General features: G+C 41.4%; 2 long non-coding RNA genes across 3 annotated transcripts; one reads left to right on the top strand and one right to left on the bottom strand.

Annotated features, from left to right (window-relative positions):
• Window positions 1-219: 219 nt before the first annotated feature.
• LOC120042062 lies at window positions 220-19,219 on the bottom strand. The gene is made up of 5 exons (XR_005476014.1): window positions 18,900-19,219; window positions 14,745-15,010; window positions 1,447-1,593; window positions 1,089-1,281; window positions 220-750 (listed from the first exon to the last, which is right to left on the bottom strand). It is a non-coding gene; the product is annotated as an uncharacterized LOC120042062 (long non-coding RNA).
• Window positions 13,960-15,536, top strand: LOC120042061. 2 transcript variants are annotated; one of them, XR_005476012.1, is made up of 4 exons: window positions 13,960-14,073; window positions 15,137-15,193; window positions 15,298-15,397; window positions 15,498-15,536. It is a non-coding gene; the product is annotated as an uncharacterized LOC120042061 (long non-coding RNA). The 2 variants fall into 2 exon arrangements; XR_005476013.1 differs by lacking the exon at window positions 13,960-14,073 and adding an exon at window positions 14,980-15,030.
• Window positions 19,220-20,814: the final 1,595 nt, after the last annotated feature.

The following is a 20,814-nucleotide window of genomic DNA, read 5'->3' as shown; positions in this document are numbered from 1 at the left end:
TCCTATTTCGCAACAAAGTCTCCTTCACTTATGCTGCCAAACATACCCTCGTAAAACTAACTATCCTACCGATCCTTGACTTCGGCAATGTCATTTACAAAATAGCCTCCAACACTCTACTCAGCAAACTGGATGTAGTCTATCACAGTGCCATTCGTTTTGTCACCAAAGCCCCATATACTACCCACCACTGCGACATGTTTGCTATGCTCTCGCTGGCTGGCCCTCACTACATATTTATTTTTTGGGAAAATGTTCTATAACTTTCTTTCACTTTGAAAATGTGGAGTAGGTTGTGTAGATCTATCGGAAAAAACATCAAATGTAATCCTTTTTTTAGATTGAATTTTAAGGCATACACTGTATGTAAGTCCTATAATAAGCAAAGACAAATTATAGCTCTGTTTTCAATCAAAATAAAACAGGCTCATAGAAATGGCTGGAACGGTATCATACACATCCATGCGTTTGATACCATTCCATTTACAACATTACAGATATTATTACAAGCCACCCTCCCCTCAGCAGCCTCCTCTTTGTGTGGGTTTTGAAAGAATTTGACTATTGCCTGCACAGACAATGAATTATTAGCCTACATATTCATATTGACCATAACCTGACCTGATTATTATGTCCTGGAGGTTGGCCTTCCTTCTTTTCTCTTCTTCCACAGCGAAAAGCAAGCTGTGAAAGGTCCCTTTCTCTTGCAGCTCTGCCAACACATCAGCAATCACGTGAGCCACAAACTGACTGTATGCCAGGAAGACAGAGAGAGAGAGAGAGAGAGCATGATCGTTATGTATGAGGTAGATGGCATACAGGGTACTTTTTGGATTCACAGTTAATACAGTCTGCTCTGCACCTTGGAAATGTTTGACAAATGTAAACAATGGCAATGTGTTTAGTTCAGTGGTTGACCTGAAAAAGATCCCAATGAAAAGTTGTCTCGTGTGCATAATAAATCATAATACATCTCTGTTTGAAGCACAGAGTTGTGGGCTTCTATTTTATTAAATTGTCTGGAACCTAGCTCTGGTCCAAGTCGGAACGTGCACTAAAGCCCCGAACAAGAGCTATCTGGAACCCACCTGTCTCTCTGCACCTTGGCCAGGTTGTCAGGGGACAGTGGGTTCTCCTCTAGTGTGCGGTTCAGTTCCTTCTGGGATCTGTGCAGCTCACGGGTGGCATCTGACAGTCTCCCAGACTCTCTCTCAAACTGACGGGCTGCTTTCAGGTTCTGCTCTGCTCCTTTCTGCTGTTCAAGGACCTGTCCAATGTCGGCTGACACAAAATTCCACAAAAACATATGAATACGGGCTGAATAGGAGAAAATTACAGCTTAGATAGCAAGCATACCATTAATTTGCTAAAGACGCATCATCGCTTGAAAAAGCCAATTGACATTAGCTCCGCGTATAATGTTAGCTGAGGATAATCAGATAATACCTTATCAGCTTCTGGACGACCCCTGTAGGTGTCGGGCATGATGTGACCCAGCACTGACAGCTGTGCCTCACAGTCCTGGAGCACTGTACACACTCTGAGCAGCTCTACCCCAGACAAAGGAACCGACATCCTGATGGTCTGTGAACACTGAATTCGAGCGAAATTAGCCAAGCAATTTACAACATCACCTATCTAGCTAGCTACTAACGATACCGTTTTCTAACTGTGACATTTTTGTGTTAGAAAATATCCTGGGCAAAATGCTCAATAACACAATCAACAGATTCGTAGCTAGGTATATTTCTTATGTGTCTTCACGGAACGTGTTGAAGTTTACTTGCTATATTTATGGACAATAAAAGGCCAGTAGTTTAACTAGAGCATAGTTGAGCTAGTCTAGCAGCACACTTGGTAGTTTACCCCGGTTACCCTGGTAACGCACAACGATTATAACAGAACATTGCCAAGATGTTGTAATGTTCATAAATGACCAGCATGGTCAAAAAATAATAATCACAGTAGTTGTCGAGGGTGCAACAAGTCAGCACCTCAGGAGTAAATGTCAGTTGTCTTTTCATAGCCGATCATTAAGAGTATCTCTACCGCTCCTGCTGTCTCTAGAGAGTTGAAAACAGCAGGTCTGGGACAGGTAGCACGTCCGGTGAACAGGTCAGGGTTCCATAGCCGCAGGCAGAACAGTTGAAACTGGAGCAGCAGCAAAGCCAGGTGGACTGGGGACAGCAAGGAGTCATCATGCCAGGTAGTCCTGAGGCATGGTCCTAGTGCTCAGGTCCTCCGAGAAAGAAAGAGAGAATTAGAGAGAGCATACTTAAATTCACACAGGACACCGGATAAGACAGGAGAAGTACTCCAGACACATAAACTACTGCAGCATAAATACTGGAGGCTGAGACAGGAGGGGTCAGGAGACATTGTGGCCCCATCCGATGATACCCCCGAACAGGGCCAAACAGGCAGGATATAACCCCACCCACTTTGCCAAAGCACAGCCCCCACACCACTAGAGGGATATCTTCAGCCTCCAGCGACGCCCTACTGTCCGGAGCAGCCAGTCTCCCTCCTGTCCGGAGCAGCCAGAGTCTCCCTCCTTTCCGGAGCAGCCAGAGTCTCCCTCCTGTCCGGAGCAGCCAGAGTCTCCCGCCTGTCCGGCGCTGCCAGAGCCTCCCGCCTGTCCGGAGCAGCCAGAGTCTCCCGCCTGTCCGGCGCTGCCAGAGCCTCCCGCCTGTCCGGCGCTGCCAGAGTCTCCCGCCTGTCCGGCGCTGCCAGAGCCTCCCGCCTGTCCGGCGCTGCCAGAGTTTCCCTCCTATTCGGGGTCCGTTGTAAGGGTCCCCAGTCCGGGGTCGGCGGCAAGGGTCTCCAGAGGCGCTACATAAGGGGGCCAAGACTAAGGGGGGGGGGGTGTCTACGTCCCGCACCAGAGCCGCCACCGCGGTGTAATGCCCACCCAGACCCTCCCCTATTGGTTCAGGTTTTGCGGCCGGAGTCCGCACCTTTGGGGGGGGGGGGGGGGGGGGGGGGGTACTGTCACGCCCTGACCGTAGATTGTTTTGTATGTTTCTATTTTTAGTTTGGTCAGGGTGTGATGTGGGTGGGTATTCTATGTTGTAGGTCTAGGTTTTCTATTTCTATGTGTTTGGCCTGGTATGGTTCCCAATCAGAGGCAGCTGTCTATCGGTGTCTCTGATTGAGAGCCATACTTAGGTAGCCTGTTTTCCCAATTTTGTTTGTGGGTGGTTGTTTTCTGTTTAGTGTATGTCACCTTGCAGAACTGTTCGTTTGTCGCTTTGTTGTTTTTTGTATAAGTGTTTTTATTGATTAAAAGGTATAATGAATACTTGTCACGCTGCTACTTGGTCCTCTTCTCCTTCTCCAGATGACAATCGTTACAGCGACATCATTGAAGTATACATAGAAGAGAGTCGGACCAAGAATTGAACCCTGTGGCACCCCCATAGAGACTGCCAGAGGCCCGGACTACAGGAAGCCGATTTTACACACTGAACTCTATCGGAGAAGTAGTTGATGAACCAGGCGAGGCAACCATTTGAGAAACCAAGGCTGTTGAGTCTGTCGATAAAGATGTGGTGATTGACAGAGTCGAAAGCCTTGGCCAGGTCAATGAATACGGCTGCACAGTATTGTTTCTTATAGATGGCGGTTAAGATATTGTTTAGGACCTTGAGCGTGGCTGAGGTGCACCCATGACCATGATAGAGCATGACGCTTGCAACGCCAGGGTAGTGGGTTCGATTCCCGTCACCACCCATACATAAACGACAGCAGGTTTTATTGTATGTCGCTTTGGATAAAAGCGTCTGATGAATGACATATTCTTTTTATATATTCACTTACTTGCTATACAATGTAGAGAGAAAAAGGGTCAATTCAGGAGGGAGCTACGAAATTCATGTCCAAACGTTGTTTTCTTTGCCTTATGTCATTAGAAATTACATAGAATTAATCATTAGCTTGTTCTCTACAATATTATAACATTCATATACTTGTACTTGACAGTGTTGATGAAATAATAATGATCATTTGCTGTGACCATTACTAGTTTAGACTGCACCGCACTTGGTTGTATGTGTTCCATATTTGGTGTTGTGAGGTTAAATCTCAGAGTAAATCATCGGTAACTTTTCAACCATATTTGGTAGAGACATTGGGTTTAGACTATTGTTTTCTGACATAATGTTCTATTGATTGGGCATATTTGTAAACCTTGAATGAATTAATAATTTTATGTTTTTGGCTACTTTGCCACCAGATGCTTTCCTATATCGTTGTTATAATATAAAATACAAATACCAAATATTGTGTTTTATAAAGTCACTAGCTAGATTGGAAGAATGAGACAAACAAGGTGATTTTTTATTGTGTTGTTTAACTCCTGAAAGTATAGTCTTTGCCACAGTGGGCTATAAAGTCTTTTGGAGGACATATTGACCAAATTCAGACAAGGGGGCCACAGCCCACGGGAAAAAAGCACTGAAGGCTCTACACTACCGGTCAAAAGTTTTTAGAACACCTACTCATTCAAGGGTTTTTCTTTATTTTTACTATTTTCTACATTGAAAGAAAAATAGTGAAGACATCAAAACAATGAAATAACACATATGGAATCATGTAGTAACCAAAAAAGTGTTAAACAAATCCAAATATATTTTATATTCTTCAAAGTAGCCAGCCTTTGCCTTGATGACAGCTTTGCACTCTTGGCATTCTCTCAACCAGCTTCATGAGAAAGTCACCTGGAATGCATTTCAATTAACAGGTGTGCCTTCTTAAAAGTGGAATTTCTTTCCTTTTTAATGCGTTTGACACAATCAATTGTGTTTTGACAAGGTGGGGGGGTATACAGAAGATAGCCCTATTTGATAAAATACCAAGTCCATATTATGGCATGAACAGCTCAAATAAGCAAAGAGAAACAACAGTCCATCATTACTTTATGACATGAAGGTCAGTCAATACGGAATATTTCAAGTGTAGTTGCAAAAACAATCAAGCTCTATGATGAAACTGGCTCTCATGAGGACTACCCCAGCAATGGAAGACCCAGAGTTACCTCTGCTGCAGAGGATAAGTTCATTGGAGTTACCAGCCTCAGATATTGCTGCCCAAATAAATGCTTCACAGAGTTCAAGTAACTGACACATCTCAACATCAACTGTTCAAAGGAGACTGTGTGAATCAGGCCTTTATAGTTGAATTGCTGCAAAGAAACCACTATTAAAGGACACCAATAAGAAGAAGAGACTTTCTTGGGCCATTAAACACAATCAATGTGTCCTTTGGTCTGGAGCCCAAATTTGAGATTTTTGGTTCCAACTGCCATGTCTTTGTGAGATGCGGTGTGGGTGAACAGATGATCTCTGCATGTGTATTTCCTACCATAAAGCATGGAGGAGGAGGAGGTGTTATGGTGTGGGGATGCTTTGCTGTTGACACTGTCTGTGATTTATTTTGAATTCACACTTAACCAGCATGGCTACAACAGCATTCTGCAGCTATACGTCATCCCATCTGGTTTGGGCTTAGTCGGACTATCATTTGTTTTAATAAATTATTATAAAAAAATAAAAACAATTGTTTGTTACTTTTACACCTTTTTCGTGGTATCCAATTGGTAGTTACAGTCTTGTCTCATCGCTGCAACTCCCGTATGGACTCGGGAGAGGCGAAGGTCGAGAGCCGTGCGTCCTCCAAAACACAACCCAGCCAAGCCGCACTGCTTCTTGACACAATGCCTGCTTAACCCGGAAGCCAGGCGCACCAATGGGTCGGAGGAAACACCATACACCTGGCAACCCTGTCAGTGTGCATTGCGCCCGGCTCGCCACAGGAGTCGCTAGAGCTCGATGGGACAAGCTGAACCACTTACATATCGGTTCAATCTAACCCTGGAATGTAATGATATTCCGAAAATCTGGAAATCAGCATTTGTCCTACCACTTTTAAAAGTGGGAGATCCAACTCTTTTAAATAATTATAGGCCAATCTCAAAGCTGTCACCCCTGGTGAAAATACTTGAAACCCTTGTGAGTGAACAGCTAAAATAGTTTTTAATTACTAACTCTATTTTATCAATGTACCAATCGGGCTTCAGGAAGAAGTATAGCACAATTACAGCAGCCATGAAGGTTTTAAATTATATCACTGAAGCCCTTCACAAAAAACAACACTGTGTCTCACTTTTTATTGATCTCTCTAAGGCTTTTGATACAGTTTATCATGCTATACTAAGGCAGAGATTGTCGAGTGTAGGTCTTTCAGAGCATGCAGTTGCATGGTTTGCTAACTATCTGTCTGATGTAACTCAGTGCACTCAATTTGATGGGCTTATGTCTGTTAAATTGTCTGTCTTTAATGGTGTGCCCCAAGGCTCTGTACTTGGTCCTCGCTTATTCACTATTTATTTAAATGATTTAGACAAAAATGTCCAAAATGCGCAACTTCATTTTTATGCTGATGATACTGTTATTTACTGTTGTGCCTCGTCTCCTACAAAAGCTTTCCAGAACTTGCAAACGGCTTTTTATACTGTTCAACATACCTTGTGTCAATTGAAGCTTATCCTCAATACTGACAAAACTAAACTAATGGTGTTTTCTAAAGCAAGAAATAGACCTCTGAACCTTTCACTGAAAGGTTGAAATCATTATCTTCTTAGCTACTTCTTTGCTACATTGTCTAAGAAAATATCCATATTGGAAGTTGGCTGGGCTAATGTATACAGATTCTGATAAAACTGGGAAACATGCTGAGAGATTTCTTTTGGATTTTTATTGGGAGTATTATTAATCATTAATTGACATATGGAAGGAAGTCTTTTCGCCTGCCCTTTTTTCTAAATTAAAGAAATATCTTTAATCGTCTTGCTCTTACAAACGCTCCCCGGGCCTTTTCCTCGTAGAAACAATCTAACTGCATTTGCAATGATGATAGCTCCAGTAATTCCTGATTAATTTGATCTGTTTATTTAGTTTCATCCATCATTCCCTTTATGATGTCATATTCTTTATTTCTCTTGCCACTAGCAATTTCTTTTCCCATTGAAATAGCCAAAAGCCTTAATCAAATTTCCTTAGCTCCCAGTAACTTCCAAACATATTCATAACACAGGCACAATTCCTGTATTTATCATTAATTCCTGCTACTTCCTTCTTAAATACTTAATTCTCTAGTAAAGTCTTGTTCATTTTCCAGTAACCTTTAATTTTTTTGGGTTGACAAACCATGCATATTTATCTTTATTGAGATCCCGTTGAGGTCTGTTAAAATCAATGGTTCAATCGAGACTGTATCAACCTTGTCAGCAATATCTTCAGATATCAGCCAGAAATCAATACGGGATTGTATAGATAAATCTTTGGTACTCCATGTAAACATAATCTTATCTGGGTTCTTATGTCTCCAAATATCAGGAACACCTAACCTTAGACATATATTCCTTATCTCACAAACAGAATTGCTATCCATAGGAGGCCATCTATCTAGATTATCATGTAATACTGTATTAAAATCTCCACCCCATATTACTTTGGCCAATTGAAATTTAGACATCGTTTGACTTATTTTCCTCTCAATGTCTCTAAATAAAATACAGTTACTTCACTTGTTATTGGAAGCTTAGGTATTTACAACAATGAATTGAACATGGTTAACATCTACCAATAGTATAATCCATCTCCCTGTATTATCTGCTTCATGACTCAATATATGAGCCTTAAAGTTGCCTTTTAAAATAGGGACACCTGCTGACCAATTAGTACCAAATGAAAACCAAATATCATTCATATCATCACCATTGACACTTCCAAAACGCAGTATCTGTGCAACAGGCATGAGTTTCTTGAATGAAATAAGTCGGCACTCTTACCCTTACAATACAAAAATAAAGATCTCCTTTTCAAAAAATGACAGATTCCCCTGGCATTAATAGAAAAAACAGAAATGGACATTTACTATCAAAGTGACTATATGAAGAATATTAAACTTGTATACGTTCACATGAATCGGGTTCTCATAAAAAGAAAAGGTCTTACTAGTTGCAAATAGAAACATACCTTTGCACCACGTAAGTGGTTGATCTAAATTATATATATTTATACAATTGCAAATAACATTGTACCATAGATTGGTAAAAACGAATAGCCATCAAGCTAACATTAAGTGTCAGTGCGAATTTCCCTGCCATAAAAAAAAATATATATATATATATAAAAAGTTTGGCTCACACAAACAATGCTCTTTCCTCAATAAATATCTAGTTTTATCAAATTAGCAAATAAAACTCAGTCCTGCACAACTCACTTGACAAGTCCAGCAGTCAACAAACTAGGCGTCAGCGTGAATTTCCCTTCCATTAACAAAAGCCTTAGCTCCCGCAAAGTATGCCCTTTTCCCTTCCTTCCTTGCTCTCTCAATTATCGGCCACAGACGATTCAGAGCTTCTTTGTCAAATGGAAGCTGCTCCTTGGTTGGGGTATTCGGGTATGAATCGCATTCACCCCCCTTTTTTACACCGCAAGCATATGAGTGAGTTTCAACAATGCCTCTTTTCTCCTTGGAAGTTTCAACATCCATTATCTCAGCAACAGTTTGGTCATGTCCTGATTACATGCTACTAGCTATGAAGACGTTAGCAGGCTAATTTAACTACACACGCTGACACTTTTCGATAGCTAGCTTGTTCGTTGGAAATAGTCAAAAATATATGTCAAAGGTTTGATTAATTACAAAAGTATTCATTGTATGGTTAGATATCATTTTTTGTGTAAAAAACAAATTGCAACTGCAGTCTAAAACTATAAACTTTGTGAGAAAACCCCAAAATTGTTCCTCAGCTAGAAATGTTACACCCTCTCATGTCGCAATCTTTACCATATCACTGATTTCATGGAGCTCTCCTGCTCATCAATTACTTCACAAAATCCCGCAAACGTGAAAGTGTCAGAAATAAACATTGCGAGATTGTACATATGTGTGAGTCAGAGATTTGAAAGCAGACGCTTTCATCCAAAACGATGTACAGTAATCCGTACATACATTTTACGTTTGGTTGGCCCAGGGAAATTCGTTTTTCGATCTTTTCGAAGCAATTTTTGTATATCTTCATTTGTAGTACTGTATGTATTCAATAATTTCGAATTGATCACTTCCCACTGGGTACATACATCAATTCAATGTTTATTCCACGTTGGTTCAACGTAATTTAATTGGAATTACATTGATATTGTGTCACAGTGAATTTTATAATCTGCAGTCAATTTAATTATGTTTTCATGTGCCATGATTCTGACATTTTACATATGATCCTCATAGGATTAGGCTACATAATTACAGTGGTGCAGTAAATGTAATCTCAATTCAATACGATGTGCATATACTGTACATATAGCCAATATAGCTATTAAACCCATGTTCAGTGACTAATCTGTGACGCAAGTGGCCTAATATGTTTGTGACGTTCCATGGAAACCACGGTATTGTTTAAAACTCGATTCTGATTGGCTTGCAGGTCATTCTACAGTGTAAATTATAAATGAAAACGTGCTTTTATAGCAGTGTTACAGATTCACAATACCGAGCGTGTCTCAACCCGTACCGCGCTTTTATCTACCTAAAGGTATCTTCACGCACGACTGGATAGGCCTTTTGGATACGCTTGTCCAAGGTAAGGATATGCGTCAAGCTATAGCCTACTTTTAATGTTTTAGTTCCGAATTTAAGTTACTCCAGTCAAGTGATTCATCGTAAAAGTTTGTTGTTTTGACTGAGCAGTCCAATGGCCAATAACATACATACATTAGGCATTGCACAAGTCAGTGTTTAGGTCAGAATATGAAGTTGCTACTTCCGTCAACTCAAGTTACTAAATTCAAGTGATTAATCGTAAAATTGAGTTGTTTTGACTGTCAAAACAAATAACTTTGATGGAATATTCAAAATTATAATGGCAATTATGAATCACAAATTCACAACATTACTTGCATTTCAATGATTCATCCAGGCCCAAGACATAAAGTTGCCTGAAAGCTGTGTAACAATCATTCCATTGCTGACCCATAGGATGGTAATCACGTACATGATTGGCTTAATCTAGAATCATGGATACCTTTCATGTGAGTACACACACCATATTTTTTTTTACATATCTCAGAAGGAAGATACCTCAATATCTGGAAGCACTGTCTCATGTACAATTGTTAATGCTATCTCTGAAATGTCTAACAAAATGTTGACTTGATCGTTTCATCAAGACCCTCTCATCACAAGTTGGAACTAGTGGTCAACATTGGGACAATGCAGCCATAAATAACATGGACCAATATTTTAATGGAGGTAAGCACTACACTTCTGATGGGTTTAAAGATTGTATTACATTATCTAAAAGTGAGAAAGTAAACCCCAGCTGTTATTCTTTTCACAGGGAAGGACAATCCCCATTATGCCATGAATGTTTCATTGCTGAACAACCATAGATATGTTTCCTCTAATTTGGCTCCCGTTCCTCCAACAGTGAGCAAGACCTGCCAGCAGAGCTCACTGGAGCAGGGAGACATCCCGTCATCCTTTTGGCACCTGACAAAGTACACTTTTTTTCTTCTAAATAACACTATAGTAACATCTTCTGCACAAAGTTACATTCCTAATAAGATTGGTGTTAAGTGAGAAAGAATTCTAAAGATGGTCCAATGGGCATGGTCTGAAGCCTCTCGTCATCTCAGTATGTTGAACCACCTGATTTCTTGCAGGCTTGAGATTCAAATCCTGCTGAACGATGTTAAGCATTCGATTAACCACATGCAGGGGACGCTGAACACCATGCAGGGGCAGTGTATTGAGTTGCAGACTGCCATGTCTAAGGTAGTGTCAGATGAGTCTCAGATACAGAAGAATAAGTCTATGATGGTATGGTGATAATGATTGAGATGGTGATTATAATAATGATGACTAGCGGTACCCCACCCTACGGGCAGTAAATCATTGGATCTGATTAATTCAATCAATTCAATCTTTGAGGACTGCAACCATAGAAATACAATTTATTTACACTAATAATAAGCTATTGTCAACTTCCCGTCTATGCTTATCTTGCTCATTGCTCACTGTCAATTGCTCACTGTTACCCTATGTGTGCAACTATTATTGATTTCTCACAGAAAAATCATTTGGTTTCAAATGTACATGGGGCCATGTAAATAATTGTTAGGCTACTCATTTTGAATCCACCGGTGGCAACTTGTGTGACCATAAAAGTCTGTGTGCGATTGGGCACAGTAAAATTATTTGGTTACTGACCGGCCCTACATTATAGAAGGCCCTTCAAGTCGGAACTAGGAAATTCTGACATTTCTGACTCGCTAACTCGTTATGGAATGATGATTTCAAGTTTCCCACTTGTGAAGTATCAGAATCAACCAGTAGGAAGCTTTACACTGATAACTTACATTCATTTTAACTCTGAGCTTCCAAGTTTCCGATTGCATGTTAATGCGTCAATAATTGCCATGGTAATTTTGAATGTCCAGTCAGTGAGCATTATGGGTAATTATCCTACATACTTACATCAAATACTTTATGATAGCATCATCTCCTGTAGTAACAGTGCCATTCCAAACACAATAAATGTGAAAATTAACAAAGATACAAAATATTGCTAAAGTGAAGAAAATCAGCTCAAAATTGTTGGAGGAAATGCCCCTGCAGCAGGGAGGCTTACGGTATTATAATATATTGTAGATAACATTAATATAATTTGTGTATTTACAGTATCGTACACATACAAATGAAAGTATATGCTAGGGATTGATCTACACTGAGTGAACAAAACATTAAGAACACCTTCCTATTGAGTTGCCCTCCCCCTTGGTGGTGGACCATTGTTGATACTCAGGGAAAACAGTTGAGCGGGAAAAACCCAACAGCATGGCATGCAGTTCTTGACACAAACCGGTGTGCCTGGGACCTACTACCATACTCTGTTCAAAGGGACTTAAATCTTTGGTCTTGCCCATTCACCCTCTGAATGACACACATACACAATCCATGTCTCAATTGTCTAAAAATCAATCTTTAACCTGCCTCCTCCCCTTCATCTACACTGAGAAGAAGATTTAACAATTAACATCAATAAGGGATTATAGCTTTCACCTGATTAGTCTATGTCACGGAAAGAGAAGGTGTTCTTAATGTTTAATACACTCAGTGTATGTGTCAATGATGTTATAGATTCCAAGTGGTTGATTTTTTAGGGAATGACTATATTCTCTATATTATACCTGCAGATCATCACAGCAGCCGAAGTTGCTGTGCAGAGGGAGGAGATCCCCCGAGCATCAGGCCTCAACCCGTCACAGAGGGAGGGTATCCTCCAAACAGCCAGTGTCCCTGTACAGAGGGAGGGGATTCTCTCAGCAGCTAGCATCACTGCACAGAGGGAGGAGATCCTCCGAGCATCAGGTCTCATCCCGTCACAGAGGGAGGGTATCCTCCAAACAGTCAGTGTCCCTGCACAGACGGAGGGTATCCTCCAAACAGCCAGTGTCCCTGCACAGAGGGAGGGGATCCTCCAAACAGCCAGTGTCCCTGTACAGAGGGAGGGGATTCTCTCAGCAGCTAGCATCACTGCACAGAGGGAGGAGATCCTCCGAGCATCAGGCCTCATCCCGTCACAGAGGGAGGGTATCCTCCAAACAGCCAGTGTCCCTGCACAGAGGGAGGGTATTCTCCAAACAGCCAGTGTCCCTGTACAGAGGGAGGGGATCCTCCAAACAGCCAGTGTCCCTGTACAGAGGGAGGGGATCCTCCAAACAGCCAGTGTCCCTGCACAGAGGGAGGGGGTTCTCCCAGCAGCTATAATCATTGCAAAGAAGACGGAGATCCTCCGAGCATCAGGCCTCATCCCGACACAGAGGGAGGGGATTATCTCAGCACCTAGCATCATTGCGCAGAGGGAGGAGATCTTCCGAGCATCAGGCCTCATCCCGTCACAGAGGGAAGGGATTCTTCCAGCATCTTCTATCACTGCGCAGAAGAAGAAGATCCTCAGAGCATCAGGCCTCATCCTTGCACAAAAGGAGTTGATCCTCCTGATGGCCAGTGTCACTGCGCAGAGGAAGGGAATCGTCCCAATGGCCAGCGTCCCTGCGCACAGGGAGGGGATTGTCCCAAAGGCAAGTGTCTCTGCTGAGAGGGAGGGGATCCTCCAAACAGCCAGTGTCCCTGCACAGAGGGAGGGGGTTCTGCCAGCAGCTAGCATCACTGCGCAGAGGGAGGAGATCTTCCGAGCATCAGGCCTCATCCCTGCACAGAGGAAGGGGATCCTCCAAACAGCCAGTGTCCCTGTACAGAGGGAGGGGATTCTCTCAGCACCTAGCATCACTGCGCAGAGGGAGGAGATCTTCCGAGCATCAGGCCTCATCCCGTCACAGAGGGAGGTGATTTTTCTAGCATCTTCTATCACTGCACAGAAGAAGAAGATCCTCAGAGCATCAGGCCTCATCCCTGCACAAAAGGAGTTGATCCTCCTGATGGCCAGTGTCACTGCGCAGAGGAAGGGAATCGTCCCAATGGCCAGCGTTCCTGCGCACAGGGAGGGGATTGTCCCAATGGTCAGCGTCCCTGCGCACAGGGAGGGGATTGTCCCAAAGGCTAGTGTCTCTGCTGAGAGGAATGGGATCCTCCAAACAGCCAGTGTACCTGCACAGAGGGAGGGGGTTCTTCCAGCAGCTAGCGTCACTGTGCAGAGGGAGGAGATCCTCCGAGCATCAGGCCTCATCCCTGCACAGAGGGAGAGGATCCTCCAAAAATCAAGTGTCCCTGCACAGAGGGAGGGGATCCTCCGAGCATCAGGCCTCATCCCTGCACAGAGGGAGTTGATCCTCCTGAAGGCCAGTGTCCCTGTACAGAGGGAGGGGATTCTCTCAGCAGCTAGCATCACTGTGCAGAGGGAGGAGATCTTCCTCACAACCAGTGTCCCTGTGAAGAATGGACACAATCATCCACAACCACCTCCCATCATCCCCATGGTGGCACCACTGTGGAAATGGGATGGTGGAGCGTGTACTCCACCTGTGGATTTCTATTCCAAGAGAAGAGGTCACTTAAACCTACCTAATTAGTAAAGAAATTACCATTGTGATAGCTTGATAATAAGTTGTGATAGGTTAAATGTATGGCTCATGTGAGTGTATATCTGTAATACTTTCATGCATTTTCTACATAAAACAGGTTTAGCTCCATTTTACTTTGACATTTTAGTCATTTAGCAGACGCTCTTATCCAGAGCGACTTACAGTAGTGAGTGTATACATTTTCATACTCCAGTGAATCTCTCCAGGATTTCGCATGGATTTTTTTGATATTTGCGGATAAATATTTTGCAGCAACAATTATGACATTTTGCATAGCAATATGCAATTGTTTTGTCCAATTAGTTGCAAAAATGCGCTGACAAGGGAAAAAACTGTGTTGATGTGTGGCTTGATTGAACCATATTATGCAGTAAATGTGCGGTGATTGGTTGAAATTGCGAGCCCTCTTTTTGTACTGTGGTAATGGGTCAGTTCTATGCGATAATATTGTGATGATGTGACTATTTTATGCAGAAATAGTTTGGCGATTGGTCAAATTTGTAAGCCCTCGCATAATATGCAGGGAATTGTTGATTTTGCAACCAAAACAATGCGATCGCAGAGTCCTGGAGTAACCTCCCTGCGTGTAGGTTAAGATTGGGTTGTAAACAGAGTATCAGAGCCAGACGTTCCTACCTGTCAGCCAGTAATTGTTCTGTATGGTGACATGAGCAGAGTGGCCTGACTTCTCCCACTTATTACAGATGTCCGACTTAGATATGTTGAGCATCCTGCTATGATGTCCATCACCAAGCCGGAACACTCCGAGGCCACTTCTCAGTGCCAGACTGGCAGCCGGCCGGTGGCTGAGCCCGAGACCCCTGCTGTTCACAATAACAGTGGAGGCTGGCTCAGCTGGGTTTTTGGGAGTGGAAGAGCTAATAAGAAGGAGGTTCATCTACCTGAGGACAAAGACAGATCTGTAAGGAACTGGTTCTTAACACTATATTCTATGTAGAGACAATTGAGTGGATTTTGTTTTATTTTTTTTGTGGCTTGCTTCACATTGCTAACATCTTCTTCCTCAGATTGTCTGGGATCCAACTCTGCACAGATGGGTTAACAAAACTGAGCCCAAGGCTGAGGTACATACTTAAATTCAATGAAATTAAAAACAGTGAACAACCATTGTATTTCAACTGTGATAATATTACTAACAATTTGGAAAATGTGTTGATGTGTTTTACAGAACAAGTGTGTACCACCACCTCCACCGATGGGGACATATGGATATCAGGGGAACACTGGCAGTGTCCCCAAAGGAGTGAATCCTTACTCTATGAAAGCAGGTGAATATTGCTTTAGAATACATGTGGTTTAACCAAGACTGTGTCAGCCAATCATAGATGTCCCTGGTGATCCCCTGCTAACACCTTCCAAAACTACCAGCAGGTCTATGGGGCAGCAGATACCCTACAATGAATTACAATGATTGGACTAACTCAAAGCCTCCAAGCCATGGGCCTGGACTGCTTCCTAGACAGCTCTCTGGCTTGCTCCCTCCTTCACACTTTGACCTCATGGCACCAATGGTTGTGGCACCTGACACTCTACCCTACTGAGGTATGACTCTGAAAAATCCTTCCAAATTGTATCCATTCATCATTAACTGAGATTTTACTTTAACATAGCAAATGGCTGAAGTAGCAAGAATGTTAACTATTTTTTATTTTTGACCAACAGGCCATTTGCCCAGAGTAGATTTGCCATACATAGATTTTTTCAGCATTAAAAATATATTAAAAGATGATCTTTTAATTAAATCTCTCCTTTGTGTCCTCATGTTCACATTAATTTGATGTGTTCTATCATCGTTTACAATGCTTATTGCTTCTGCATTGCTTTACTTTACTGACAAGTATATATTATACACATATATTTTATTTTAGACATTACAAAAAAATATGTTTGTGCATTTTGGATTTCCTGCATTTACTTACTGTACAGACAAGTATATTTTATACACATATTTAAGATATTTATTTTTTTACATGTTTTTTTAATGTATTCCATAGACAGAACAAAATATATTTAGGTGCATTTTGAATTCCTAAATGTCAATATTTTTATTTTCTATGTCATGTGTTTATTCCCATTTATGTACATCCTGTTTACACCTCACACACATGGTCAATGGCTTAAATAAGAAGACAACAGTAACATGTCAGATGTAGTTTAAATGTATTCATTGTTGAGTTTGCACCCCAATATGACACTTTAAATATTTCACAGAAGACTGAAATGTAACAAAACACCTATTGTGTTTATTGAGATGTACACTGAGATGCTCAGTTGGTCAATATTCCCCTCCAGTGATTCCCCAACATCTTGTCAACATGGGCCTCAATGATCTCAAATATATTGTCCATGTAAAAAAACATGTCTGATTATAATTAATAATGTCCGACAATACCTTTTAATTCTATGCGCTATAAATTTTTCTAGCATTTTTGCATCACAACACTGAAGTGTAAGGGGCCTCCAGTTTTTTTATAGACTGGATCTTTATATTTACCACTTTGAATCCTGTTTCAGTAATAATGAAGGAGTGGTTAAAACATGCTAATAACGGTCCTCTGAGTATATCAAAAAAGGTTTATCAGAGTTATTGACCTCACAAGAAGTCAGATTCGAGTAACTTACATTGTGGTGCTGAAACTTGAAGCAGCAGCCACGGCACAATCAATCGGAAATGGACAGCTCATGGTGCTGAAAGTATGTAAATTTGAGTAAACATTATTCATTTTAAACGTCTTCATTTTAATTAGGGATATGTGTTGCAGCCTATTTCTTCCTATTTAAGAAATAAGAGGTAGGTCTACCTGTTTGACAGATGAAAAGAGGCTATAGGCTGCTATATCCATAGATATGTTAGTCAATTCCTCCACCCGCCATGCACTCTTTAAATAGCCCACCTCTGTATCTGTTAAGACTTACAGCTATTATGAATGAGAGGGTATGCCATAGGCCTACCTTTTCTTAAAGAAAAGGGCAAAAAGTACACTGTTAGTTTAAGATTTTGAAGAAAATGAAACGGATGTGATTATATACAGTTATCTATAACAGCGCTTTGGTCCGCGATACTTAATGCTAGAAACAAGCTGTAAAATAGGAATACCCGGGAAAGTATTGATGATGCATATTGGGATTGTTGTTTAATTTGGAAATAATCTAATTCTGTCACTATCAATTGATTAAGCTATTCACGTTCTGAACAATAAAATAAATTTAAACCCAGACAGCTTTTTGGAAAACACTTTTGACCTCTCGTTGGGTTAAGCCAAGGAAGAAGATTAGCCAGCAGTTGAAGCTTACATTTTTCTGCGTCAGTAGGCCTACTCGGTCTGGGGTGGAAAAGTAGGCCTAATTTGAAAGTACCATGCTCAGATCCCTATTGACGTCTCAGAGTTAATTATTTGCAAACGGGTTCAGTTTCGTTGCAAATAATACACACTTTTGACATTGTAGAAATATAATAATATGAACACATAGGACTATCTGTCTATCCTGTAATTTCAGTCATTTGTGATTTATTAAAAAAGTTTCTACTAATACTGTATGGTAACTCTATTGAAGTCCACTCTTGTACAGCACACTAAAGGTGAATCTCTTTCTCTACAATTTAGGAGATTTTAAGATATTTTGTTGTTTGTGATGGTACTCTAGGTGCGAGGGCCATCCTGTGCCACCAGTCAATTGATGGTGGATGACCTTCTGACCCCGTGCTCGCCAGGTGACCCGGCTGCCATAGAATTGACCTGGATGGATGTGCCTAGCGACAAGCTGCTGTAGCCCATCTGCATGGTAAGAAACACACATTCACAGCACAGACATACTCACATTCACTGTTCACAAACATACTGGAACATGCTGTTTCAACATACACATCCAGGCATTGCAAACTGACTCTCACATTTGTGTAATTGCTGAACCATGCTCATGATTTTGTTTGTCTTCTGTGTGTGTCCCTCTGCCCTCCAGTCCGACATGCTGCCCTCACTATATACCACGCAACCCACAGTCAACATGGAGGTCTTGTTCAAGGTCAGGAAGTTCACAGAGGACTTAGAACAGGAGTGTTGAGAGCTCCTGGTTGGCAGGGGCTTTACTACTTCTTACTCAGTCTCTCCTATCAAGACCCAACTCCAGTCAAAGAGTAGCTACAGTATTACAACACTACGAACCTGCATTGGCAAGAATGATGGAGCATTTTAATTTACACACAATTGTGCAATGGTAAAAAAAAAAAATGGCATATCCCAACTCCCCCTGAGACACCCACAAGTGCCTTGCTCAAGGGCACAGCGACATCATTATTTATTTTCCCACTTTGTCGGCTACGGAATTTTAGCCAGCAACCTTTCGGTAACTGGCCCAATGATCTAACCTTGAGGCTACGTGCCGCCCCTTAGAATGTAGGGTGACTCCCCTAGTGGGTCCTGAACCCAGGTCAGCAGCACTACATTGCTGTGTGTCTGTATAGTTCAGGGTATATTGGTTTAGTAATACTCATTCCAGTTCTGGTCCCAGAGGGGATCTCAATACTGTTACATGTAGACATGATCACCAAGCTACCCTTACTTAATAAAACCTGAATTCAAAAAGAACAAGATGTGCTTGTCATTATTTTAACTTGTATTAAAGTATACCCACATTTCTGTCCACAACTTTTGAATCAGGTACCATTTAAATGTAAGGTGCTTAATACAGGTCCATGGGAAATAAATAAATATAGTTTAAGTGAATTGGGAAGAGTAAGAATGAAAACTAAAGACTGTAAACGGTTGTTACCTGTGCTGACATGATAAAAAGTGGAGTAAACCGTACTTTTCGCGTTGTAGTTTATATGATAAGCTCATTGGAAGGGTAACAAATTTGGAGGCACCGCTGAGATGTATTTTCATGTGAGCACCGGCCCATATTCCTGGAACGGACAACGAGTGAGAGACATTGGGAGAGTAGCTAGCTAGCTAACGTTAGCATGCTAACCACCTAACGGAGTGTAGCTATCTTGCCATTGCCTGCATTGTCGTTGTTGCCACGTGAGTAGGACAATATGAGTCGAGAGAGGGAAACGTTGGATGAAATCGAACAGAGTTTATGGACTTTAACTGAGGACAATTTACGGCACCTGTGTGTAGTTGTGGAATAGGAGGTGTAGATGACTGAAGTAAAAGGAAAGAGACATCGCGCTTTGCGGCGCAAATTGATGGAAGATTACTGTGAGAAGGAAGATTTAATGGAATCAGAGGATGAGGGAAGTGTCTTGCCTGCTTCAACTGAAAGACGAAATCAAAGGAATATCGGACTCTGAGGATACTGTGAAAGTCTGCCTTACAAATCCCAACCAGTCGGCGCCACGAGGCAAGTGGACAGCAATATGGAACGCCGTTTGAGTCTTTGCGTGTCAAAAAGATACACGTCAAATAACACTATTTGACACGTCAAATAAGCTTCTTTAGCAATCAGGACCTGAATATGACTCCAGGTCACACAATAATTTAACACGTTCATTAATTTTGTACGTAGTTATTGCACATATTTACATTCTCACTCGTATTTCATATGCCACAAAGATTCACCGATACATATGCTATGAGTCAAAGATTTTGGCACTGATGATCACATTTGCTTAAAGGTCGTTTGGACTCCGCCCAGGTCTCAGGTACTGATGAAAGACTTTCACTCAACTTCTGTTCTTCCGAGGTAAAATTAGCTAGTTAGTTAACAATAGCAGCCCAATTTCTTGAAAATTGTAAATCTACCATCTCTGATTGCACACCAGACTGCTGCTCACGGACAGAAGAGATGGACTTCAACCATCAATAGCCAGGTAACGGTAACTTAATGTTAGCTAACGTTAGCTATCTAACGTAGGTGTTGAGAGTGAGTGGTGTAACGGCTGCAAAAAAAAGTAACTACATAATATAACACTAACGTTACCTAACTACCAACCGCGTTAGCTAGCTAACGTTAAATACGTTAAATCTGCCTGCCATTGATATTTAACTGTACTGAAGATAGTTAGATAAAGTTAATTGTTCATAATCTAACGTTAATTATGGAATTGTCACGCCCTGGCCTTAGTTATCTTTGTTTTCTTTATTATTTTAGTTAGGTCAGGGTGTGACATGGGGGATGTTTGTGTGTTTTTGTCTAGTCTAGGGTGTTTGTATTGTCTAGGGGTTTTTGTAGAGTTCATGGGGTTGTGTTCAGTGTAGGTGTTTATGTAAGTCTATGGTTGCCTGGATTGGTTCTCAATTAGAGACAGCTGTCTATTGTTGTCTCTGATTGAGAGCCATATTTAGGCAGCCATAGGCATTAGGTAGGTTGTGGGTAATTGTCTATGTTTTGACGTTAGTTACTTGTGTCTGCACTTTCGTTTGATAGCTTCACGGTCGTTTGTTGTTTTGTCTAGTTTGTATTAGTGTTTGTTTCTTCTATTAAAAATATGTATTTATATCACGCTGCGCCTTGGTCCTCTCGTTCATCTAAAGACGAGCGTGACAGGAATCTATAAAACGTTAACTAGTTACTGCTGTACAGTAACGTCAGCTAGCTAGCGATGTTGAATTAAGATACTTTTTTTAGCTAGTTTGTAGCTAAAGTACGTTAGTTAAAACTGCATCGCCTGTCAATGCACGGTTGTCTTCATATGTCGGAGGCTCAGAGTTGGCACAGTTTAGACAAGAGAACACTTTAGGGG

This window comes from Salvelinus namaycush, unplaced genomic scaffold (genome assembly GCF_016432855.1).
Source record: "Salvelinus namaycush isolate Seneca unplaced genomic scaffold, SaNama_1.0 Scaffold609, whole genome shotgun sequence".
NCBI classification, from domain to species: domain Eukaryota; kingdom Metazoa; phylum Chordata; class Actinopteri; order Salmoniformes; family Salmonidae; genus Salvelinus; species Salvelinus namaycush.
Note: the sequence above shows the minus strand (reverse complement) of the source record. Positions and strands in the feature narration are given on the sequence as shown.